This window comes from Schistocerca piceifrons, unplaced genomic scaffold (assembly GCF_021461385.2).
Source record: "Schistocerca piceifrons isolate TAMUIC-IGC-003096 unplaced genomic scaffold, iqSchPice1.1 HiC_scaffold_624, whole genome shotgun sequence".
NCBI classification, from domain to species: Eukaryota; Metazoa; Arthropoda; class Insecta; order Orthoptera; family Acrididae; genus Schistocerca; species Schistocerca piceifrons.
Genome location: NW_025728866.1, coordinates 20,741 through 42,280, shown reverse-complemented (window position 1 = coordinate 42,280; position 21,540 = coordinate 20,741). Strand labels below are relative to the sequence as shown.

The 21,540-nt window shown below is 55.1% G+C and overlaps 48 non-coding genes across 48 annotated transcripts; 39 read left to right on the top strand and 9 right to left on the bottom strand.

Annotated features, from left to right (window-relative positions):
- Positions 1-135: 135 nt before the first annotated feature.
- Trnai-aau lies at positions 136-210 on the top strand. Its single transcript has one exon. It is a non-coding gene; the product is annotated as a tRNA-Ile (tRNA).
- A 1,025-nt stretch (positions 211-1,235) lies between these two features.
- On the top strand, positions 1,236-1,306 carry Trnag-gcc. The gene has a single exon. It is a non-coding gene; the product is annotated as a tRNA-Gly (tRNA).
- A 382-nt stretch (positions 1,307-1,688) lies between these two features.
- Trnav-cac lies at positions 1,689-1,761 on the top strand. Its single transcript has one exon. It is a non-coding gene; the product is annotated as a tRNA-Val (tRNA).
- A 303-nt stretch (positions 1,762-2,064) lies between these two features.
- Positions 2,065-2,136, top strand: Trnae-uuc. The gene has a single exon. It is a non-coding gene; the product is annotated as a tRNA-Glu (tRNA).
- A 199-nt stretch (positions 2,137-2,335) lies between these two features.
- On the top strand, positions 2,336-2,409 carry Trnai-aau. The gene has a single exon. It is a non-coding gene; the product is annotated as a tRNA-Ile (tRNA).
- A 593-nt stretch (positions 2,410-3,002) lies between these two features.
- Positions 3,003-3,074, bottom strand: Trnag-ucc. Its single transcript has one exon. It is a non-coding gene; the product is annotated as a tRNA-Gly (tRNA).
- A 347-nt stretch (positions 3,075-3,421) lies between these two features.
- Trnag-gcc lies at positions 3,422-3,492 on the top strand. Its single transcript has one exon. It is a non-coding gene; the product is annotated as a tRNA-Gly (tRNA).
- Positions 3,493-3,872: 380 nt separating this feature from the next.
- Positions 3,873-3,945, top strand: Trnam-cau. The gene has a single exon. It is a non-coding gene; the product is annotated as a tRNA-Met (tRNA).
- A 305-nt stretch (positions 3,946-4,250) lies between these two features.
- On the top strand, positions 4,251-4,322 carry Trnae-uuc. The gene has a single exon. It is a non-coding gene; the product is annotated as a tRNA-Glu (tRNA).
- A 199-nt stretch (positions 4,323-4,521) lies between these two features.
- On the top strand, positions 4,522-4,595 carry Trnai-aau. The gene has a single exon. It is a non-coding gene; the product is annotated as a tRNA-Ile (tRNA).
- A 594-nt stretch (positions 4,596-5,189) lies between these two features.
- Trnag-ucc lies at positions 5,190-5,261 on the bottom strand. The gene has a single exon. It is a non-coding gene; the product is annotated as a tRNA-Gly (tRNA).
- A 346-nt stretch (positions 5,262-5,607) lies between these two features.
- On the top strand, positions 5,608-5,678 carry Trnag-gcc. Its single transcript has one exon. It is a non-coding gene; the product is annotated as a tRNA-Gly (tRNA).
- Positions 5,679-6,059: 381 nt separating this feature from the next.
- Trnav-cac lies at positions 6,060-6,132 on the top strand. Its single transcript has one exon. It is a non-coding gene; the product is annotated as a tRNA-Val (tRNA).
- A 303-nt stretch (positions 6,133-6,435) lies between these two features.
- Trnae-uuc lies at positions 6,436-6,507 on the top strand. Its single transcript has one exon. It is a non-coding gene; the product is annotated as a tRNA-Glu (tRNA).
- A 198-nt stretch (positions 6,508-6,705) lies between these two features.
- On the top strand, positions 6,706-6,779 carry Trnai-aau. The gene has a single exon. It is a non-coding gene; the product is annotated as a tRNA-Ile (tRNA).
- Positions 6,780-7,372: 593 nt separating this feature from the next.
- Trnag-ucc lies at positions 7,373-7,444 on the bottom strand. The gene has a single exon. It is a non-coding gene; the product is annotated as a tRNA-Gly (tRNA).
- Positions 7,445-7,791: 347 nt separating this feature from the next.
- Trnag-gcc lies at positions 7,792-7,862 on the top strand. The gene has a single exon. It is a non-coding gene; the product is annotated as a tRNA-Gly (tRNA).
- Positions 7,863-8,243: 381 nt separating this feature from the next.
- Positions 8,244-8,316, top strand: Trnam-cau. The gene has a single exon. It is a non-coding gene; the product is annotated as a tRNA-Met (tRNA).
- A 303-nt stretch (positions 8,317-8,619) lies between these two features.
- On the top strand, positions 8,620-8,691 carry Trnae-uuc. The gene has a single exon. It is a non-coding gene; the product is annotated as a tRNA-Glu (tRNA).
- A 198-nt stretch (positions 8,692-8,889) lies between these two features.
- Positions 8,890-8,963, top strand: Trnai-aau. The gene has a single exon. It is a non-coding gene; the product is annotated as a tRNA-Ile (tRNA).
- A 593-nt stretch (positions 8,964-9,556) lies between these two features.
- Positions 9,557-9,628, bottom strand: Trnag-ucc. The gene has a single exon. It is a non-coding gene; the product is annotated as a tRNA-Gly (tRNA).
- Positions 9,629-9,975: 347 nt separating this feature from the next.
- On the top strand, positions 9,976-10,046 carry Trnag-gcc. The gene has a single exon. It is a non-coding gene; the product is annotated as a tRNA-Gly (tRNA).
- Positions 10,047-10,427: 381 nt separating this feature from the next.
- On the top strand, positions 10,428-10,500 carry Trnav-cac. The gene has a single exon. It is a non-coding gene; the product is annotated as a tRNA-Val (tRNA).
- Positions 10,501-10,803: 303 nt separating this feature from the next.
- Trnae-uuc lies at positions 10,804-10,875 on the top strand. Its single transcript has one exon. It is a non-coding gene; the product is annotated as a tRNA-Glu (tRNA).
- A 198-nt stretch (positions 10,876-11,073) lies between these two features.
- Positions 11,074-11,147, top strand: Trnai-aau. The gene has a single exon. It is a non-coding gene; the product is annotated as a tRNA-Ile (tRNA).
- Positions 11,148-11,740: 593 nt separating this feature from the next.
- On the bottom strand, positions 11,741-11,812 carry Trnag-ucc. Its single transcript has one exon. It is a non-coding gene; the product is annotated as a tRNA-Gly (tRNA).
- Positions 11,813-12,159: 347 nt separating this feature from the next.
- Positions 12,160-12,230, top strand: Trnag-gcc. Its single transcript has one exon. It is a non-coding gene; the product is annotated as a tRNA-Gly (tRNA).
- A 381-nt stretch (positions 12,231-12,611) lies between these two features.
- Trnav-cac lies at positions 12,612-12,684 on the top strand. Its single transcript has one exon. It is a non-coding gene; the product is annotated as a tRNA-Val (tRNA).
- Positions 12,685-12,987: 303 nt separating this feature from the next.
- Trnae-uuc lies at positions 12,988-13,059 on the top strand. Its single transcript has one exon. It is a non-coding gene; the product is annotated as a tRNA-Glu (tRNA).
- Positions 13,060-13,257: 198 nt separating this feature from the next.
- Trnai-aau lies at positions 13,258-13,331 on the top strand. The gene has a single exon. It is a non-coding gene; the product is annotated as a tRNA-Ile (tRNA).
- Positions 13,332-13,924: 593 nt separating this feature from the next.
- Trnag-ucc lies at positions 13,925-13,996 on the bottom strand. Its single transcript has one exon. It is a non-coding gene; the product is annotated as a tRNA-Gly (tRNA).
- Positions 13,997-14,343: 347 nt separating this feature from the next.
- Positions 14,344-14,414, top strand: Trnag-gcc. Its single transcript has one exon. It is a non-coding gene; the product is annotated as a tRNA-Gly (tRNA).
- A 381-nt stretch (positions 14,415-14,795) lies between these two features.
- On the top strand, positions 14,796-14,868 carry Trnav-cac. The gene has a single exon. It is a non-coding gene; the product is annotated as a tRNA-Val (tRNA).
- Positions 14,869-15,171: 303 nt separating this feature from the next.
- On the top strand, positions 15,172-15,243 carry Trnae-uuc. Its single transcript has one exon. It is a non-coding gene; the product is annotated as a tRNA-Glu (tRNA).
- Positions 15,244-15,441: 198 nt separating this feature from the next.
- On the top strand, positions 15,442-15,515 carry Trnai-aau. Its single transcript has one exon. It is a non-coding gene; the product is annotated as a tRNA-Ile (tRNA).
- Positions 15,516-16,108: 593 nt separating this feature from the next.
- On the bottom strand, positions 16,109-16,180 carry Trnag-ucc. The gene has a single exon. It is a non-coding gene; the product is annotated as a tRNA-Gly (tRNA).
- A 347-nt stretch (positions 16,181-16,527) lies between these two features.
- On the top strand, positions 16,528-16,598 carry Trnag-gcc. The gene has a single exon. It is a non-coding gene; the product is annotated as a tRNA-Gly (tRNA).
- A 381-nt stretch (positions 16,599-16,979) lies between these two features.
- On the top strand, positions 16,980-17,052 carry Trnav-cac. The gene has a single exon. It is a non-coding gene; the product is annotated as a tRNA-Val (tRNA).
- Positions 17,053-17,355: 303 nt separating this feature from the next.
- On the top strand, positions 17,356-17,427 carry Trnae-uuc. The gene has a single exon. It is a non-coding gene; the product is annotated as a tRNA-Glu (tRNA).
- A 198-nt stretch (positions 17,428-17,625) lies between these two features.
- Positions 17,626-17,699, top strand: Trnai-aau. The gene has a single exon. It is a non-coding gene; the product is annotated as a tRNA-Ile (tRNA).
- A 593-nt stretch (positions 17,700-18,292) lies between these two features.
- On the bottom strand, positions 18,293-18,364 carry Trnag-ucc. Its single transcript has one exon. It is a non-coding gene; the product is annotated as a tRNA-Gly (tRNA).
- Positions 18,365-18,711: 347 nt separating this feature from the next.
- Positions 18,712-18,782, top strand: Trnag-gcc. Its single transcript has one exon. It is a non-coding gene; the product is annotated as a tRNA-Gly (tRNA).
- Positions 18,783-19,163: 381 nt separating this feature from the next.
- Trnav-cac lies at positions 19,164-19,236 on the top strand. Its single transcript has one exon. It is a non-coding gene; the product is annotated as a tRNA-Val (tRNA).
- A 303-nt stretch (positions 19,237-19,539) lies between these two features.
- On the top strand, positions 19,540-19,611 carry Trnae-uuc. The gene has a single exon. It is a non-coding gene; the product is annotated as a tRNA-Glu (tRNA).
- A 198-nt stretch (positions 19,612-19,809) lies between these two features.
- Trnai-aau lies at positions 19,810-19,883 on the top strand. The gene has a single exon. It is a non-coding gene; the product is annotated as a tRNA-Ile (tRNA).
- A 593-nt stretch (positions 19,884-20,476) lies between these two features.
- On the bottom strand, positions 20,477-20,548 carry Trnag-ucc. Its single transcript has one exon. It is a non-coding gene; the product is annotated as a tRNA-Gly (tRNA).
- Positions 20,549-20,895: 347 nt separating this feature from the next.
- Positions 20,896-20,966, top strand: Trnag-gcc. Its single transcript has one exon. It is a non-coding gene; the product is annotated as a tRNA-Gly (tRNA).
- A 381-nt stretch (positions 20,967-21,347) lies between these two features.
- Trnav-cac lies at positions 21,348-21,420 on the top strand. Its single transcript has one exon. It is a non-coding gene; the product is annotated as a tRNA-Val (tRNA).
- Positions 21,421-21,540: the final 120 nt, after the last annotated feature.

Sequence of the window (21,540 nt, the reverse complement as noted above, 5' to 3'; positions counted from 1 at the left end):
CTCGCAATATAGCTACTGTTTCGTGACCGTCAGCAGAATATAGACTAGGGAAGCAGACACACGACGACCATAGAAATGGTGTGCGGCTTCATGCCACCTGTTTTCCAGCGTAGGGCTGAGCAACTGCATCTGCGAGGCCCGTTAGCCTCAGTTGGTTAGAGCGTCGTGCTAATAACGCGAAGGTCGTGGGTTCGATCCCCCCACGGGCCACTACTCTTTTCCTACTACGAAAAGGCGGCGCCGATTTCAGCTGGCGAGTGTGGTGACCAAAAGATCATCACCCTGCGTGGAAGTTGATAGAGGATCCGAACCCCGACTCGTCGGGGAGCGCTACAGCATTCACTCGGCAATGGCCATAATATCTTGAATACACTGGTTCTCAACCGATAAAGAGAAAATGAAAGAAAATGTCCGATTGCCGATGCGTAACAACTTTGGCCCTTGTCAGTACTTGGGCGGGTGAGCGCATGGGAACACAGGGCGCTATTGGCACTTTTACTTCCTATTTTTGTTTCTCCTTTCTTTTCGGAGCTACAGCCCGATTCGGTCAGGGAGACGCCACCGTGAAATGAAGGGGGCGTGCTGTGTGTCCATCGCCTCGCCTCTCCTTACCTCTCTCAGTCGTTTCTCGTGCTTGTCGTTTTGATATAGGCCGATTTGAGAGCGTCAGCTCTCGCGTCAGCCGAGCAAAGTCGAGACAAGTCGAGACACACTAAGGGCTGGTATGCAGCGAGTAAGAGGGCGAAAAAAACAATAATTTAAGAGCGCGTGGCAAAAGTACTCATACGCGAAATTAAAAGCCTGCTGCGGTGGCCGGGAATCGAACCCGGATCAACTGCTTGGAACGCAACTATGCTGACCATTACACCACCACCCGGCACAAGCGAGCGCCGCGCGTCCGCGCTGTGTCGGGCTTCCCGCCAGTCGGCAGCGGCCGAAGGTGATCGTACCTGGCAGGCGCATTTCGAGGCAGGCTAGGGGAGCACATCCAGACGCATTCGGACAGCGTATCCGCGCACATTTCGCATCCTTTGGCAAGAGTTGGGCGCCGGCAACGCAAGAGTACGCAGAGGACCGCGTTCTGGCGGCATTTTTAAGCAGAGCAGTGCAGTGCAGGATTCAGCGTCTGCAGCATCTTTTCCACAGAATGCTACGGCGCTTGACGGCAGTCCCACTTTCCCTTTTTCCCTTGAGACATCTGCTCGGCAAGCAGCGTCAAGTTACCGCTGGCCCGAGCATCGGTGGTTCAGTGGTAGAATGCTCGCCTGCCACGCGGGCGGCCCGGGTTCGATTCCCGGCCGATGCATCATTTTGCTTTTCCCGCGATAATGCTGCCGCGTGGCTTGAGCGCTTGAGATGCACGATCCACAAGAATGTGTAGCTGGATTTCCCTTGAGAAGGACCGAGAACGCAGCACTCGCGGGTCCCCCACTAGGACGCTCGCATCATGTTCTACAGACTAGCGTCGGCCTGGCCTCACAAGTTGCTGGGTCCGGGTGCCTCCGAGGCACTGAACTTCAACGACAAGGAGTGCTGCCTATCGTTGCAACAGCTGCAGCAGCACCGCAATCAACTGGGCCGGCAGTGCACGTGTAGCAACAGAACACGTTATCCAGGAAGTACAGTGTCTCTACGTCTAATATTGGGTAAGGTGTTTACCCAGTTTCCAGGACAAGCGGTGCACCCGTGCCTCGGTAGCGCAGTAGGCAGCGCGTAAGTCTCACAATCTTAAGGTCGTGAGTTCGATCCTCACCCGGGGCATTTAATTTTCTGTGACATGGTGGTGCTGTTGCTAGGGCGCCAACGTATTTCTTGTTTGTTATCCACAGCGTTTCAACGCTTCAGCGGGAAAATGTTTACTTCCTGTTATTGCTACTTACAGCTTCCCTTTTCCTCTTCTCCCAGCAGAGCATGAAGCCAAAAGCATTGCTCTGCGACGTTTGAGGTGCGCGCCTTGCCAGTCAGTATGTGCACAGATGCTCGCAAAGAGAGGGGGGCGCCGACGCGGCACTCGACACGAAATGCGACAAGCGACCGTACGAACGGTCGAACGAAACGGCCACATCCGGTGTGGTCTAGTGGCTAGGATACCTGGCTTTCACCCAGGAGGCCCGGGTTCGATTCCCGGTACCGGAACGGAATTTTTTCCACACGAATCGTGACAAGTTTGAGCTGTCCGAGCGGCCGTTTTCCCGTCCTGCTCGCAATATAGCTACTGTTTCGTGACCGTCAGCAGAATATAGACTAGGGAAGCAGACACACGACGACCATAGAAATGGTGTGCGGCTTCATGCCACCTGTTTCCAGCGTAGGGCTGAGCAACTGCATCTGCCGAGGCCCGTTAGCTCAGTTGGTTAGAGCGTCGTGCTAATAACGCGAAGGTCGTGGGTTCGATCCCCCCACGGGCCACTACTCTTTTCCTACTACGAAAAGGCGGCGCCGATTTCAGCTGGCGAGTGTGGTGACCAAAAGATCATCACCCTGCGTGGAAGTTGATAGAGGATCCGAACCCGACTCGTCGGGGAGCGCTACAGCATTCACTCGGCAATGGCCATAATATCTTGAATACACTGGTTCTCAACCGATAAAGAGAAAATGAAAGAAAATGTCCGATTGCCGATGCGTAACAACTTTGGCCCTTGTCAGTACTTGGGCGGGTGAGCGCATGGGAACACAGGGCGCTATTGGCACTTTTACTTCCTATTTTTGTTTCTCCTTTCTTTTCGGAGCTACAGCCCGATTCGGTCAGGGAGACGCCACCGTGAAATGAAGGGGCGTGCTGTGTGTCCATCGCCTCGCCTCTCCTTACCTCTCTCAGTCGTTTCTCGTGCTTGTCGTTTTGATATAGGCCGATTTGAGAGCGTCAGCTCTCGCGTCAGCCGAGCAAAGTCGAGACAAGTCGAGGACACACTAAGGGCTGGTATGCAGCGAGTAAGAGGGCGAAAAAACAATAATTTAAGAGCGCGTGGCAAAAGTACTCATACGCGAAATTAAAAGCCTGCTGCGGTGGCCGGGAATCGAACCCGGATCAACTGCTTGGAACGCAACTATGCTGACCATTACACCACCACCGCACAAGCGAGCGCCGCGCGTCCGCGCTGTGTCGGCTTCCCGCCAGTCGGCAGCGGCCGAAGGTGATCGTACCTGGCAGGCGCATTTCGAGGCAGGCTAGGGGAGCACATCCAGACGCATTCGGACAGCGTATCCGCGCACATTTCGCATCCTTTGGCAAGAGTTGGGCGCCGGCAACGCAAGAGTACGCAGAGGACCGCGTTCTGGCGGCATTTTTAAGCAGAGCAGTGCAGTGCAGGATTCAGCGTCTGCAGCATCTTTTCCACAGAATGCTACGGCGCTTGACGGCAGTCCCACTTTCCCTTGAGACATCTGCTCGGCAAGCAGCGTCAAGTTACCGCTGGCCCGAGCATCGGTGGTTCAGTGGTAGAATGCTCGCCTGCCACGCGGGCGGCCCGGGTTCGATTCCCGGCCGATGCATCATTTTGCTTTTCCCGCGATAATGCTGCCGCGTGGCTTGAGCGCTTGAGATGCACGATCCACAAGAATGTGTAGCTGGATTTCCCTTGAGAAGGACCGAGAACGCAGCACTCGCGGGTCCCCACTAGGACGCTCGCATCATGTTCTACAGACTAGCGTCGGCCTGGCCTCACAAGTTGCTGGTCCGGGTGCCTCCGAGGCACTGAACTTCAACGACAAGGAGTGCTGCCTATCGTTGCAACAGCTGCAGCAGCACCGCAATCAACTGGGCCGGCAGTGCACGTGTAGCAACAGAACACGTTATCCAGGAAGTACAGTGTCTCTACGTCTAATATTGGGTAAGGTGTTTACCCAGTTTCCAGGACAAGCGGTGCACCCGTGCCTCGGTAGCGCAGTAGGCAGCGCGTAAGTCTCATAATCTTAAGGTCGTGAGTTCGATCCTCACCCGGGGCATTTAATTTTCTGTGACATGGTGGTGCTGTTGCTAGGGCGCCAACGTATTTCTTGTTTGTTATCCACAGCGTTTCAACGCTTCAGCGGGAAAATGTTTACTTCCTGTTATTGCTACTTACAGCTTCCCTTTTCCTCTTCTCCCAGCAGAGCATGAAGCCAAAAGCATTGCTCTGCGACGTGTTGAGGTGCGCGCCTTGCCAGTCAGTATGTGCACAGATGCTCGCAAAGAGAGGGGGGGCGCCGACGCGGCACTCGACACGAAATGCGACAAGCGACCGTACGAACGGTCGAACGAAACGGCCACATCCGGTGTGGTCTAGTGGCTAGGATACCTGGCTTTCACCCAGGAGGCCCGGGTTCGATTCCCGGTACCGGAACGGAATTTTTTCCACACGAATCGTGACAAGTTTGAGCTGTCCGAGCGGGCCGTTTCCCGTCCTGCTCGCAATATAGCTACTGTTTCGTGACCGTCAGCAGAATATAGACTAGGGAAGCAGACACACGACGACCATAGAAATGGTGTGCGGCTTCATGCCACCTGTTTCCAGCGTAGGGCTGAGCAACTGCATCTGCCGAGGCCCGTTAGCTCAGTTGGTTAGAGCGTCGTGCTAATAACGCGAAGGTCGTGGGTTCGATCCCCCCACGGGCCACTACTCTTTTCCTACTACGAAAAGGCGGCGCCGATTTCAGCTGGCGAGTGTGGTGACCAAAAGATCATCACCCTGCGTGGAAGTTGATAGAGGATCCGAACCCGACTCGTCGGGGAGCGCTACAGCATTCACTCGGCAATGGCCATAATATCTTGAATACACTGGTTCTCAACCGATAAAGAGAAAATGAAAGAAAATGTCCGATTGCCGATGCGTAACAACTTTGGCCCTTGTCAGTACTTGGGCGGGTGAGCGCATGGGAACACAGGGCGCTATTGGCACTTTTACTTCCTATTTTTGTTTCTCCTTTCTTTTCGGAGCTACAGCCCGATTCGGTCAGGGAGACGCCACCGTGAAATGAAGGGGGCGTGCTGTGTGTCCATCGCCTCGCCTCTCCTTACCTCTCTCAGTCGTTTCTCGTGCTTGTCGTTTTGATATAGGCCGATTTGAGAGCGTCAGCTCTCGCGTCAGCCGAGCAAAGTCGAGACAAGTCGAGACACACTAAGGGCTGGTATGCAGCGAGTAAGAGGGCGAAAAAAACAATAATTTAAGAGCGCGTGGCAAAAGTACTCATACGCGAAATTAAAAGCCTGCTGCGGTGGCCGGGAATCGAACCCGGATCAACTGCTTGGAACGCAACTATGCTGACCATTACACCACCACCGCACAAGCGAGCGCCGCGCGTCCGCGCTGTGTCGGCTTCCCGCCAGTCGGCAGCGGCCGAAGGTGATCGTACCTGGCAGGCGCATTTCGAGGCAGGCTAGGGGAGCACATCCAGACGCATTCGGACAGCGTATCCGCGCACATTTCGCATCCTTTGGCAAGAGTTGGGCGCCGGCAACGCAAGAGTACGCAGAGGACCGCGTTCTGGCGGCATTTTAAGCAGAGCAGTGCAGTGCAGGATTCAGCGTCTGCAGCATCTTTTCCACAGAATGCTACGGCGCTTGACGGCAGTCCCACTTTCCCTTGAGACATCTGCTCGGCAAGCAGCGTCAAGTTACCGCTGGCCCGAGCATCGGTGGTTCAGTGGTAGAATGCTCGCCTGCCACGCGGGCGGCCCGGGTTCGATTCCCGGCCGATGCATCATTTTGCTTTTCCCGCGATAATGCTGCCGCGTGGCTTGAGCGCTTGAGATGCACGATCCACAAGAATGTGTAGCTGGATTTCCCTTGAGAAGGACCGAGAACGCAGCACTCGCGGGTCCCCACTAGGACGCTCGCATCATGTTCTACAGACTAGCGTCGGCCTGGCCTCACAAGTTGCTGGGTCCGGGTGCCTCCGAGGCACTGAACTTCAACGACAAGGAGTGCTGCCTATCGTTGCAACAGCTGCAGCAGCACCGCAATCAACTGGGCCGGCAGTGCACGTGTAGCAACAGAACACGTTATCCAGGAAGTACAGTGTCTCTACGTCTAATATTGGGTAAGGTGTTTACCCAGTTTCCAGGACAAGCGGTGCACCCGTGCCTCGGTAGCGCAGTAGGCAGCGCGTAAGTCTCACAATCTTAAGGTCGTGAGTTCGATCCTCACCCGGGGCATTTAATTTTCTGTGACATGGTGGTGCTGTTGCTAGGGCGCCAACGTATTTCTTGTTTGTTATCCACAGCGTTTCAACGCTTCAGCGGGAAAATGTTTACTTCCTGTTATTGCTACTTACAGCTTCCCTTTTCCTCTTCTCCCAGCAGAGCATGAAGCCAAAAGCATTGCTCTGCGACGTTTGAGGTGCGCGCCTTGCCAGTCAGTATGTGCACAGATGCTCGCAAAGAGAGGGGGGCGCCGACGCGGCACTCGACACGAAATGCGACAAGCGACCGTACGAACGGTCGAACGAAACGGCCACATCCGGTGTGGTCTAGTGGCTAGGATACCTGGCTTTCACCCAGGAGGCCCGGGTTCGATTCCCGGTACCGGAACGGAATTTTTTCCACACGAATCGTGACAAGTTTGAGCTGTCCGAGCGGCCGTTTCCCGTCCTGCTCGCAATATAGCTACTGTTTCGTGACCGTCAGCAGAATATAGACTAGGGAAGCAGACACACGACGACCATAGAAATGGTGTGCGGCTTCATGCCACCTGTTTCCAGCGTAGGGCTGAGCAACTGCATCTGCCGAGGCCCGTTAGCTCAGTTGGTTAGAGCGTCGTGCTAATAACGCGAAGGTCGTGGGTTCGATCCCCCCACGGGCCACTACTCTTTTCCTACTACGAAAAGGCGGCGCCGATTTCAGCTGGCGAGTGTGGTGACCAAAAGATCATCACCCTGCGTGGAAGTTGATAGAGGATCCGAACCCGACTCGTCGGGGAGCGCTACAGCATTCACTCGGCAATGGCCATAATATCTTGAATACACTGGTTCTCAACCGATAAAGAGAAAATGAAAGAAAATGTCCGATTGCCGATGCGTAACAACTTTGGCCCTTGTCAGTACTTGGGCGGGTGAGCGCATGGGAACACAGGGCGCTATTGGCACTTTTACTTCCTATTTTTGTTTCTCCTTTCTTTTCGGAGCTACAGCCCGATTCGGTCAGGGAGACGCCACCGTGAAATGAAGGGGGCGTGCTGTGTGTCCATCGCCTCGCCTCTCCTTACCTCTCTCAGTCGTTTCTCGTGCTTGTCGTTTTGATATAGGCCGATTTGAGAGCGTCAGCTCTCGCGTCAGCCGAGCAAAGTCGAGACAAGTCGAGACACACTAAGGGCTGGTATGCAGCGAGTAAGAGGGCGAAAAAACAATAATTTAAGAGCGCGTGGCAAAAGTACTCATACGCGAAATTAAAAGCCTGCTGCGGTGGCCGGGAATCGAACCCGGATCAACTGCTTGGAACGCAACTATGCTGACCATTACACCACCACCGCACAAGCGAGCGCCGCGCGTCCGCGCTGTGTCGGCTTCCCGCCAGTCGGCAGCGGCCGAAGGTGATCGTACCTGGCAGGCGCATTTCGAGGCAGGCTAGGGGAGCACATCCAGACGCATTCGGACAGCGTATCCGCGCACATTTCGCATCCTTTGGCAAGAGTTGGGCGCCGGCAACGCAAGAGTACGCAGAGGACCGCGTTCTGGCGGCATTTTTAAGCAGAGCAGTGCAGTGCAGGATTCAGCGTCTGCAGCATCTTTTCCACAGAATGCTACGGCGCTTGACGGCAGTCCCACTTTCCCTTGAGACATCTGCTCGGCAAGCAGCGTCAAGTTACCGCTGGCCCGAGCATCGGTGGTTCAGTGGTAGAATGCTCGCCTGCCACGCGGGCGGCCCGGGTTCGATTCCCGGCCGATGCATCATTTTGCTTTTCCCGCGATAATGCTGCCGCGTGGCTTGAGCGCTTGAGATGCACGATCCACAAGAATGTGTAGCTGGATTTCCCTTGAGAAGGACCGAGAACGCAGCACTCGCGGGTCCCCACTAGGACGCTCGCATCATGTTCTACAGACTAGCGTCGGCCTGGCCTCACAAGTTGCTGGGTCCGGGTGCCTCCGAGGCACTGAACTTCAACGACAAGGAGTGCTGCCTATCGTTGCAACAGCTGCAGCAGCACCGCAATCAACTGGGCCGGCAGTGCACGTGTAGCAACAGAACACGTTATCCAGGAAGTACAGTGTCTCTACGTCTAATATTGGGTAAGGTGTTTACCCAGTTTCCAGGACAAGCGGTGCACCCGTGCCTCGGTAGCGCAGTAGGCAGCGCGTAAGTCTCATAATCTTAAGGTCGTGAGTTCGATCCTCACCCGGGGCATTTAATTTTCTGTGACATGGTGGTGCTGTTGCTAGGGCGCCAACGTATTTCTTGTTTGTTATCCACAGCGTTTCAACGCTTCAGCGGGAAAATGTTTACTTCCTGTTATTGCTACTTACAGCTTCCCTTTTCCTCTTCTCCCAGCAGAGCATGAAGCCAAAAGCATTGCTCTGCGACGTTTGAGGTGCGCGCCTTGCCAGTCAGTATGTGCACAGATGCTCGCAAAGAGAGGGGGGCGCCGACGCGGCACTCGACACGAAATGCGACAAGCGACCGTACGAACGGTCGAACGAAACGGCCACATCCGGTGTGGTCTAGTGGCTAGGATACCTGGCTTTCACCCAGGAGGCCCGGGTTCGATTCCCGGTACCGGAACGGAATTTTTTCCACACGAATCGTGACAAGTTTGAGCTGTCCGAGCGGCCGTTTCCCGTCCTGCTCGCAATATAGCTACTGTTTCGTGACCGTCAGCAGAATATAGACTAGGGAAGCAGACACACGACGACCATAGAAATGGTGTGCGGCTTCATGCCACCTGTTTCCAGCGTAGGGCTGAGCAACTGCATCTGCCGAGGCCCGTTAGCTCAGTTGGTTAGAGCGTCGTGCTAATAACGCGAAGGTCGTGGGTTCGATCCCCCCACGGGCCACTACTCTTTTCCTACTACGAAAAGGCGGCGCCGATTTCAGCTGGCGAGTGTGGTGACCAAAAGATCATCACCCTGCGTGGAAGTTGATAGAGGATCCGAACCCGACTCGTCGGGGAGCGCTACAGCATTCACTCGGCAATGGCCATAATATCTTGAATACACTGGTTCTCAACCGATAAAGAGAAAATGAAAGAAAATGTCCGATTGCCGATGCGTAACAACTTTGGCCCTTGTCAGTACTTGGGCGGGTGAGCGCATGGGAACACAGGGCGCTATTGGCACTTTTACTTCCTATTTTTGTTTCTCCTTTCTTTTCGGAGCTACAGCCCGATTCGGTCAGGGAGACGCCACCGTGAAATGAAGGGGGCGTGCTGTGTGTCCATCGCCTCGCCTCTCCTTACCTCTCTCAGTCGTTTCTCGTGCTTGTCGTTTTGATATAGGCCGATTTGAGAGCGTCAGCTCTCGCGTCAGCCGAGCAAAGTCGAGACAAGTCGAGACACACTAAGGGCTGGTATGCAGCGAGTAAGAGGGCGAAAAAACAATAATTTAAGAGCGCGTGGCAAAAGTACTCATACGCGAAATTAAAAGCCTGCTGCGGTGGCCGGGAATCGAACCCGGATCAACTGCTTGGAACGCAACTATGCTGACCATTACACCACCACCGCACAAGCGAGCGCCGCGCGTCCGCGCTGTGTCGGCTTCCCGCCAGTCGGCAGCGGCCGAAGGTGATCGTACCTGGCAGGCGCATTTCGAGGCAGGCTAGGGGAGCACATCCAGACGCATTCGGACAGCGTATCCGCGCACATTTCGCATCCTTTGGCAAGAGTTGGGCGCCGGCAACGCAAGAGTACGCAGAGGACCGCGTTCTGGCGGCATTTTTAAGCAGAGCAGTGCAGTGCAGGATTCAGCGTCTGCAGCATCTTTTCCACAGAATGCTACGGCGCTTGACGGCAGTCCCACTTTCCCTTGAGACATCTGCTCGGCAAGCAGCGTCAAGTTACCGCTGGCCCGAGCATCGGTGGTTCAGTGGTAGAATGCTCGCCTGCCACGCGGGCGGCCCGGGTTCGATTCCCGGCCGATGCATCATTTTGCTTTTCCCGCGATAATGCTGCCGCGTGGCTTGAGCGCTTGAGATGCACGATCCACAAGAATGTGTAGCTGGATTTCCCTTGAGAAGGACCGAGAACGCAGCACTCGCGGGTCCCCACTAGGACGCTCGCATCATGTTCTACAGACTAGCGTCGGCCTGGCCTCACAAGTTGCTGGGTCCGGGTGCCTCCGAGGCACTGAACTTCAACGACAAGGAGTGCTGCCTATCGTTGCAACAGCTGCAGCAGCACCGCAATCAACTGGGCCGGCAGTGCACGTGTAGCAACAGAACACGTTATCCAGGAAGTACAGTGTCTCTACGTCTAATATTGGGTAAGGTGTTTACCCAGTTTCCAGGACAAGCGGTGCACCCGTGCCTCGGTAGCGCAGTAGGCAGCGCGTAAGTCTCACAATCTTAAGGTCGTGAGTTCGATCCTCACCCGGGGCATTTAATTTTCTGTGACATGGTGGTGCTGTTGCTAGGGCGCCAACGTATTTCTTGTTTGTTATCCACAGCGTTTCAACGCTTCAGCGGGAAAATGTTTACTTCCTGTTATTGCTACTTACAGCTTCCCTTTTCCTCTTCTCCCAGCAGAGCATGAAGCCAAAAGCATTGCTCTGCGACGTTTGAGGTGCGCGCCTTGCCAGTCAGTATGTGCACAGATGCTCGCAAAGAGAGGGGGGCGCCGACGCGGCACTCGACACGAAATGCGACAAGCGACCGTACGAACGGTCGAACGAAACGGCCACATCCGGTGTGGTCTAGTGGCTAGGATACCTGGCTTTCACCCAGGAGGCCCGGGTTCGATTCCCGGTACCGGAACGGAATTTTTTCCACACGAATCGTGACAAGTTTGAGCTGTCCGAGCGGCCGTTTCCCGTCCTGCTCGCAATATAGCTACTGTTTCGTGACCGTCAGCAGAATATAGACTAGGGAAGCAGACACACGACGACCATAGAAATGGTGTGCGGCTTCATGCCACCTGTTTCCAGCGTAGGGCTGAGCAACTGCATCTGCCGAGGCCCGTTAGCTCAGTTGGTTAGAGCGTCGTGCTAATAACGCGAAGGTCGTGGGTTCGATCCCCCCACGGGCCACTACTCTTTTCCTACTACGAAAAGGCGGCGCCGATTTCAGCTGGCGAGTGTGGTGACCAAAAGATCATCACCCTGCGTGGAAGTTGATAGAGGATCCGAACCCGACTCGTCGGGGAGCGCTACAGCATTCACTCGGCAATGGCCATAATATCTTGAATACACTGGTTCTCAACCGATAAAGAGAAAATGAAAGAAAATGTCCGATTGCCGATGCGTAACAACTTTGGCCCTTGTCAGTACTTGGGCGGGTGAGCGCATGGGAACACAGGGCGCTATTGGCACTTTTACTTCCTATTTTTGTTTCTCCTTTCTTTTCGGAGCTACAGCCCGATTCGGTCAGGGAGACGCCACCGTGAAATGAAGGGGGCGTGCTGTGTGTCCATCGCCTCGCCTCTCCTTACCTCTCTCAGTCGTTTCTCGTGCTTGTCGTTTTGATATAGGCCGATTTGAGAGCGTCAGCTCTCGCGTCAGCCGAGCAAAGTCGAGACAAGTCGAGACACACTAAGGGCTGGTATGCAGCGAGTAAGAGGGCGAAAAAACAATAATTTAAGAGCGCGTGGCAAAAGTACTCATACGCGAAATTAAAAGCCTGCTGCGGTGGCCGGGAATCGAACCCGGATCAACTGCTTGGAACGCAACTATGCTGACCATTACACCACCACCGCACAAGCGAGCGCCGCGCGTCCGCGCTGTGTCGGCTTCCCGCCAGTCGGCAGCGGCCGAAGGTGATCGTACCTGGCAGGCGCATTTCGAGGCAGGCTAGGGGAGCACATCCAGACGCATTCGGACAGCGTATCCGCGCACATTTCGCATCCTTTGGCAAGAGTTGGGCGCCGGCAACGCAAGAGTACGCAGAGGACCGCGTTCTGGCGGCATTTTTAAGCAGAGCAGTGCAGTGCAGGATTCAGCGTCTGCAGCATCTTTTCCACAGAATGCTACGGCGCTTGACGGCAGTCCCACTTTCCCTTGAGACATCTGCTCGGCAAGCAGCGTCAAGTTACCGCTGGCCCGAGCATCGGTGGTTCAGTGGTAGAATGCTCGCCTGCCACGCGGGCGGCCCGGGTTCGATTCCCGGCCGATGCATCATTTTGCTTTTCCCGCGATAATGCTGCCGCGTGGCTTGAGCGCTTGAGATGCACGATCCACAAGAATGTGTAGCTGGATTTCCCTTGAGAAGGACCGAGAACGCAGCACTCGCGGGTCCCCACTAGGACGCTCGCATCATGTTCTACAGACTAGCGTCGGCCTGGCCTCACAAGTTGCTGGGTCCGGGTGCCTCCGAGGCACTGAACTTCAACGACAAGGAGTGCTGCCTATCGTTGCAACAGCTGCAGCAGCACCGCAATCAACTGGGCCGGCAGTGCACGTGTAGCAACAGAACACGTTATCCAGGAAGTACAGTGTCTCTACGTCTAATATTGGGTAAGGTGTTTACCCAGTTTCCAGGACAAGCGGTGCACCCGTGCCTCGGTAGCGCAGTAGGCAGCGCGTAAGTCTCACAATCTTAAGGTCGTGAGTTCGATCCTCACCCGGGGCATTTAATTTTCTGTGACATGGTGGTGCTGTTGCTAGGGCGCCAACGTATTTCTTGTTTGTTATCCACAGCGTTTCAACGCTTCAGCGGGAAAATGTTTACTTCCTGTTATTGCTACTTACAGCTTCCCTTTTCCTCTTCTCCCAGCAGAGCATGAAGCCAAAAGCATTGCTCTGCGACGTTTGAGGTGCGCGCCTTGCCAGTCAGTATGTGCACAGATGCTCGCAAAGAGAGGGGGGCGCCGACGCGGCACTCGACACGAAATGCGACAAGCGACCGTACGAACGGTCGAACGAAACGGCCACATCCGGTGTGGTCTAGTGGCTAGGATACCTGGCTTTCACCCAGGAGGCCCGGGTTCGATTCCCGGTACCGGAACGGAATTTTTTCCACACGAATCGTGACAAGTTTGAGCTGTCCGAGCGGCCGTTTCCCGTCCTGCTCGCAATATAGCTACTGTTTCGTGACCGTCAGCAGAATATAGACTAGGGAAGCAGACACACGACGACCATAGAAATGGTGTGCGGCTTCATGCCACCTGTTTCCAGCGTAGGGCTGAGCAACTGCATCTGCCGAGGCCCGTTAGCTCAGTTGGTTAGAGCGTCGTGCTAATAACGCGAAGGTCGTGGGTTCGATCCCCCCACGGGCCACTACTCTTTTCCTACTACGAAAAGGCGGCGCCGATTTCAGCTGGCGAGTGTGGTGACCAAAAGATCATCACCCTGCGTGGAAGTTGATAGAGGATCCGAACCCGACTCGTCGGGGAGCGCTACAGCATTCACTCGGCAATGGCCATAATATCTTGAATACACTGGTTCTCAACCGATAAAGAGAAAATGAAAGAAAATGTCCGATTGCCGATGCGTAACAACTTTGGCCCTTGTCAGTACTTGGGCGGGTGAGCGCATGGGAACACAGGGCGCTATTGGCACTTTTACTTCCTATTTTTGTTTCTCCTTTCTTTTCGGAGCTACAGCCCGATTCGGTCAGGGAGACGCCACCGTGAAATGAAGGGGGCGTGCTGTGTGTCCATCGCCTCGCCTCTCCTTACCTCTCTCAGTCGTTTCTCGTGCTTGTCGTTTTGATATAGGCCGATTTGAGAGCGTCAGCTCTCGCGTCAGCCGAGCAAAGTCGAGACAAGTCGAGACACACTAAGGGCTGGTATGCAGCGAGTAAGAGGGCGAAAAAACAATAATTTAAGAGCGCGTGGCAAAAGTACTCATACGCGAAATTAAAAGCCTGCTGCGGTGGCCGGGAATCGAACCCGGATCAACTGCTTGGAACGCAACTATGCTGACCATTACACCACCACCGCACAAGCGAGCGCCGCGCGTCCGCGCTGTGTCGGCTTCCCGCCAGTCGGCAGCGGCCGAAGGTGATCGTACCTGGCAGGCGCATTTCGAGGCAGGCTAGGGGAGCACATCCAGACGCATTCGGACAGCGTATCCGCGCACATTTCGCATCCTTTGGCAAGAGTTGGGCGCCGGCAACGCAAGAGTACGCAGAGGACCGCGTTCTGGCGGCATTTTTAAGCAGAGCAGTGCAGTGCAGGATTCAGCGTCTGCAGCATCTTTTCCACAGAATGCTACGGCGCTTGACGGCAGTCCCACTTTCCCTTGAGACATCTGCTCGGCAAGCAGCGTCAAGTTACCGCTGGCCCGAGCATCGGTGGTTCAGTGGTAGAATGCTCGCCTGCCACGCGGGCGGCCCGGGTTCGATTCCCGGCCGATGCATCATTTTGCTTTTCCCGCGATAATGCTGCCGCGTGGCTTGAGCGCTTGAGATGCACGATCCACAAGAATGTGTAGCTGGATTTCCCTTGAGAAGGACCGAGAACGCAGCACTCGCGGGTCCCCACTAGGACGCTCGCATCATGTTCTACAGACTAGCGTCGGCCTGGCCTCACAAGTTGCTGGGTCCGGGTGCCTCCGAGGCACTGAACTTCAACGACAAGGAGTGCTGCCTATCGTTGCAACAGCTGCAGCAGCACCGCAATCAACTGGGCCGGCAGTGCACGTGTAGCAACAGAACACGTTATCCAGGAAGTACAGTGTCTCTACGTCTAATATTGGGTAAGGTGTTTACCCAGTTTCCAGGACAAGCGGTGCACCCGTGCCTCGGTAGCGCAGTAGGCAGCGCGTAAGTCTCACAATCTTAAGGTCGTGAGTTCGATCCTCACCCGGGGCATTTAATTTTCTGTGACATGGTGGTGCTGTTGCTAGGGCGCCAACGTATTTCTTGTTTGTTATCCACAGCGTTTCAACGCTTCAGCGGGAAAATGTTTACTTCCTGTTATTGCTACTTACAGCTTCCCTTTTCCTCTTCTCCCAGCAGAGCATGAAGCCAAAAGCATTGCTCTGCGACGTTTGAGGTGCGCGCCTTGCCAGTCAGTATGTGCACAGATGCTCGCAAAGAGAGGGGGGCGCCGACGCGGCACTCGACACGAAATGCGACAAGCGACCGTACGAACGGTCGAACGAAACGGCCACATCCGGTGTGGTCTAGTGGCTAGGATACCTGGCTTTCACCCAGGAGGCCCGGGTTCGATTCCCGGTACCGGAACGGAATTTTTTCCACACGAATCGTGACAAGTTTGAGCTGTCCGAGCGGCCGTTTCCCGTCCTGCTCGCAATATAGCTACTGTTTCGTGACCGTCAGCAGAATATAGACTAGGGAAGCAGACACACGACGACCATAGAAATGGTGTGCGGCTTCATGCCACCTGTTTCCAGCGTAGGGCTGAGCAACTGCATCTGCCGAGGCCCGTTAGCTCAGTTGGTTAGAGCGTCGTGCTAATAACGCGAAGGTCGTGGGTTCGATCCCCCCACGGGCCACTACTCTTTTCCTACTACGAAAAGGCGGCGCCGATTTCAGCTGGCGAGTGTGGTGACCAAAAGATCATCACCCTGCGTGGAAGTTGATAGAGGATCCGAACCCGACTCGTCGGGGAGCGCTACAGCATTCACTCGGCAATGGCCATAATATCTTGAATACACTGGTTCTCAACCGATAAAGAGAAAATGAAAGAAAATGTCCGATTGCCGATGCGTAACAACTTTGGCCCTTGTCAGTACTTGGGCGGGTGAGCGCATGGGAACACAGGGCGCTATTGGCACTTTTACTTCCTATTTTTGTTTCTCCTTTCTTTTCGGAGCTACAGCCCGATTCGGTCAGGGAGACGCCACCGTGAAATGAAGGGGGCGTGCTGTGTGTCCATCGCCTCGCCTCTCCTTACCTCTCTCAGTCGTTTCTCGTGCTTGTCGTTTTGATATAGGCCGATTTGAGAGCGTCAGCTCTCGCGTCAGCCGAGCAAAGTCGAGACAAGTCGAGACACACTAAGGGCTGGTATGCAGCGAGTAAGAGGGCGAAAAAACAATAATTTAAGAGCGCGTGGCAAAAGTACTCATACGCGAAATTAAAAGCCTGCTGCGGTGGCCGGGAATCGAACCCGGATCAACTGCTTGGAACGCAACTATGCTGACCATTACACCACCACCGCACAAGCGAGCGCCGCGCGTCCGCGCTGTGTCGGCTTCCCGCCAGTCGGCAGCGGCCGAAGGTGATCGTACCTGGCAGGCGCATTTCGAGGCAGGCTAGGGGAGCACATCCAGACGCATTCGGACAGCGTATCCGCGCACATTTCGCATCCTTTGGCAAGAGTTGGGCGCCGGCAACGCAAGAGTACGCAGAGGACCGCGTTCTGGCGGCATTTTTAAGCAGAGCAGTGCAGTGCAGGATTCAGCGTCTGCAGCATCTTTTCCACAGAATGCTACGGCGCTTGACGGCAGTCCCACTTTCCCTTGAGACATCTGCTCGGCAAGCAGCGTCAAGTTACCGCTGGCCCGAGCATCGGTGGTTCAGTGGTAGAATGCTCGCCTGCCACGCGGGCGGCCCGGGTTCGATTCCCGGCCGATGCATCATTTTGCTTTTCCCGCGATAATGCTGCCGCGTGGCTTGAGCGCTTGAGATGCACGATCCACAAGAATGTGTAGCTGGATTTCCCTTGAGAAGGACCGAGAACGCAGCACTCGCGGGTCCCCACTAGGACGCTCGCATCATGTTCTACAGACTAGCGTCGGCCTGGCCTCACAAGTTGCTGGGTCCGGGTGCCTCCGAGGCACTGAACTTCAACGACAAGGAGTGCTGCCTATCGTTGCAACAGCTGCAGCAGCACCGCAATCAACTGGGCCGGCAGTGCACGTGTAGCAACAGAACACGTTATCCAGGAAGTACAGTGTCTCTACGTCTAATATTGGGTAAGGTGTTTACCCAGTTTCCAGGACAAGCGGTGCACCCGTGCCTCGGTAGCGCAGTAGGCAGCGCGTAAGTCTCACAATCTTAAGGTCGTGAGTTCGATCCTCACCCGGGGCATTTAATTTTCTGTGACATGGTGGTGCTGTTGCTAGGGCGCCAACGTATTTCTTGTTTGTTATCCACAGCGTTTCAACGCTTCAGCGGGAAAATGTTTACTTCCTGTTATTGCTACTTACAGCTTCCCTTTTCCTCTTCTCCCAGCAGAGCATGAAGCCAAAAGCATTGCTCTGCGACGTTTGAGGTGCGCGCCTTGCCAGTCAGTATGTGCACAGATGCTCGCAAAGAGAGGGGGGCGCCGACGCGGCACTCGACACGAAATGCGACAAGCGACCGTACGAACGGTCGAACGAAACGGCCACATCCGGTGTGGTCTAGTGGCTAGGATACCTGGCTTTCACCCAGGAGGCCCGGGTTCGATTCCCGGTACCGGAACGGAATTTTTTCCACACGAATCGTGACAAGTTTGAGCTGTCCGAGCGGCCGTTTCCCGTCCTGCTCGCAATATAGCTACTGTTTCGTGACCGTCAGCAGAATATAGACTAGGGAAGCAGACACACGACGACCATAGAAATGGTGTGCGGCTTCATGCCACCTGTTTCCAGCGTAGGGCTGAGCAACTGCATCTGCCGAGGCCCGTTAGCTCAGTTGGTTAGAGCGTCGTGCTAATAACGCGAAGGTCGTGGGTTCGATCCCCCCACGGGCCACTACTCTTTTCCTACTACGAAAAGGCGGCGCCGATTTCAGCTGGCGAGTGTGGTGACCAAAAGATCATCACCCTGCGTGGAAGTTGATAGAGGATCCGAACCCGACTCGTCGGGGAGCGCTACAGCATTCACTCGGCAATGGCCATAATATCTTGAATACACTGGTTCTCAACCGATAAAGAGAAAATGAAAGAAAATGTCCGATTGCCGATGCGTAACAACTTTGGCCCTTGTCAGTACTTGGGCGGGTGAGCGCATGGGAACACAGGGCGCTATTGGCACTTTTACTTCCTATTTTTGTTTCTCCTTTCTTTTCGGAGCTACAGCCCGATTCGGTCAGGGAGACGCCACCGTGAAATGAAGGGGGCGTGCTGTGTGTCCATCGCCTCGCCTCTCCTTACCTCTCTCAGTCGTTTCTCGTGCTTGTCGTTTTGATATAGGCCGATTTGAGAGCGTCAGCTCTCGCGTCAGCCGAGCAAAGTCGAGACAAGTCGAGACACACTAAGGGCTGGTATGCAGCGAGTAAGAGGGCGAAAAAACAATAATTTAAGAGCGCGTGGCAAAAGTACTCATACGCGAAATTAAAAGCCTGCTGCGGTGGCCGGGAATCGAACCCGGATCAACTGCTTGGAACGCAACTATGCTGACCATTACACCACCACCGCACAAGCGAGCGCCGCGCGTCCGCGCTGTGTCGGCTTCCCGCCAGTCGGCAGCGGCCGAAGGTGATCGTACCTGGCAGGCGCATTTCGAGGCAGGCTAGGGGAGCACATCCAGACGCATTCGGACAGCGTATCCGCGCACATTTCGCATCCTTTGGCAAGAGTTGGGCGCCGGCAACGCAAGAGTACGCAGAGGACCGCGTTCTGGCGGCATTTTTAAGCAGAGCAGTGCAGTGCAGGATTCAGCGTCTGCAGCATCTTTTCCACAGAATGCTACGGCGCTTGACGGCAGTCCCACTTTCCCTTGAGACATCTGCTCGGCAAGCAGCGTCAAGTTACCGCTGGCCCGAGCATCGGTGGTTCAGTGGTAGAATGCTCGCCTGCCACGCGGGCGGCCCGGGTTCGATTCCCGGCCGATGCATCATTTTGCTTTTCCCGCGATAATGCTGCCGCGTGGCTTGAGCGCTTGAGATGCACGATCCACAAGAATGTGTAGCTGGATTTCCCTTGAGAAGGACCGAGAACGCAGCACTCGCGGGTCCCCACTAGGACGCTCGCATCATGTTCTACAGACTAGCGTCGGCCTGGCCTCACAAGTTGCTGGGTCCGGGTGCCTCCGAGGCACTGAACTTCAACGACAAGGAGTGCTGCCTATCGTTGCAACAGCTGCAGCAGCACCGCAATCAACTGGGCCGGCAGTGCACGTGTAGCAACAGAACACGTTATCCAGGAAGTACAGTGTCTCTACGTCTAATATTGGGTAAGGTGTTTACCCAGTTTCCAGGACAAGCGGTGCACCCGTGCCTCGGTAGCGCAGTAGGCAGCGCGTAAGTCTCACAATCTTAAGGTCGTGAGTTCGATCCTCACCCGGGGCATTTAATTTTCTGTGACATGGTGGTGCTGTTGCTAGGGCGCCAACGTATTTCTTGTTTGTTATCCACAGCGTTTCAACGCTTCAGCGGGAAAATGTTTACTTCCTGTTATTGCTACTTACAGCTTCCCTTTTCCTCTTCTCCCAGCAGAGCATGAAGCCAAAAGCATTGCTCTGCGACGTTTGAGGTGCGCGCCTTGCCAGTCAGTATGTGCACAGATGCTCGCAAAGAGAGGGGGGCGCCGACGCGGCACTCGACACGAAATGCGACAAGCGACCGTACGAACGGTCGAACGAAACGGCCACATCCGGTGTGGTCTAGTGGCTAGGATACCTGGCTTTCACCCAGGAGGCCCGGGTTCGATTCCCGGTACCGGAACGGAATTTTTTCCACACGAATCGTGACAAGTTTGAGCTGTCCGAGCGGCCGTTTCCCGTCCTGCTCGCAATATAGCTACTGTTTCGTGACCGTCAGCAGAATATAGACTAGGGAAGCAGACACACGACGACCATAGAAATGGTGTGCGGCTTCATGCCACCTGTTTCCAGCGTAGGGCTGAGCAACTGCATCTGCCGAGGCCCGTTAGCTCAGTTGGTTAGAGCGTCGTGCTAATAACGCGAAGGTCGTGGGTTCGATCCCCCCACGGGCCACTACTCTTTTCCTACTACGAAAAGGCGGCGCCGATTTCAGCTGGCGAGTGTGGTGACCAAAAGATCATCACCCTGCGTGGAAGTTGATAGAGGATCCGAACCCGACTCGTCGGGGAGCGCTACAGCATTCACTCGGCAATGGCCATAATATCTTGAATACACTGGTTCTCAACCGATAAAGAGAAAATGAAAGAAAATGTCCGATTGCCGATGCGTAACAACTTTGGCCCTTGTCAGTACTTGGGCGGGTGAGCGCATGGGAACACAGGGCGCTATTGGCACTTTTACTTCCTATTTTTGTTTCTCCTTTCTTTTCGGAGCTACAGCCCGATTCGGTCAGGGAGACGCCACCGTGAAATGAAGGGGGCGTGCTGTGTGTCCATCGCCTCGCCTCTCCTTACCTCTCTCAGTCGTTTCTCGTGCTTGTCGTTTTGATATAGGCCGATTTGAGAGCGTCAGCTCTCGCGTCAGCCGAGCAAAGTCGAGACAAGTCGAGACACACTAAGGGCTGGTATGCAGCGAGTAAGAGGGCGAAAAAACAATAATTTAAGAGCGCGTGGCAAAAGTACTCATACGCGAAATTAAAAGCCTGCGGCGGTGGCCGGGAATCGAACCCGGATCAACTGCTTGGAACGCAACTATGCTGACCATTACACCACCACCGCACAAGCGAGCGCCGCGCGTCCGCGCTGTGTCGGCTTCCCGCCAGTCGGCAGCGGCCGAAGGTGATCGTACCTGGCAGGCGCATTTCGAGGCAGGCTAGGGGAGCACATCCAGACGCATTCGGACAGCGTATCCGCGCACATTTCGCATCCTTTGGCAAGAGTTGGGCGCCGGCAACGCAAGAGTACGCAGAGGACCGCGTTCTGGCGGCATTTTTAAGCAGAGCAGTGCAGTGCAGGATTCAGCGTCTGCAGCATCTTTTCCACAGAATGCTACGGCGCTTGACGGCAGTCCCACTTTCCCTTGAGACATCTGCTCGGCAAGCAGCGTCAAGTTACCGCTGGCCCGAGCATCGGTGGTTCAGTGGTAGAATGCTCGCCTGCCACGCGGGCGGCCCGGGTTCGATTCCCGGCCGATGCATCATTTTGCTTTTCCCGCGATAATGCTGCCGCGTGGCTTGAGCGCTTGAGATGCACGATCCACAAGAATGTGTAGCTGGATTTCCCTTGAGAAGGACCGAGAACGCAGCACTCGCGGGTCCCCACTAGGACGCTCGCATCATGTTCTACAGACTAGCGTCGGCCTGGCCTCACAAGTTGCTGGGTCCGGGTGCCTCCGAGGCACTGAACTTCAACGACAAGGAGTGCTGCCTATCGTTGCAACAGCTGCAGCAGCACCGCAATCAACTGGGCCGGCAGTGCACGTGTAGCAACAGAACACGTTATCCAGGAAGTACAGTGTCTCTACGTCTAATATTGGGTAAGGTGTTTACCCAGTTTCCAGGACAAGCGGTGCACCCGTGCCTCGGTAGCGCAGTAGGCAGCGCGTAAGTCTCACAATCTTAAGGTCGTGAGTTCGATCCTCACCCGGGGCATTTAATTTTCTGTGACATGGTGGTGCTGTTGCTAGGGCGCCAACGTATTTCTTGTTTGTTATCCACAGCGTTTCAACGCTTCAGCGGGAAAATGTTTACTTCCTGTTATTGCTACTTACA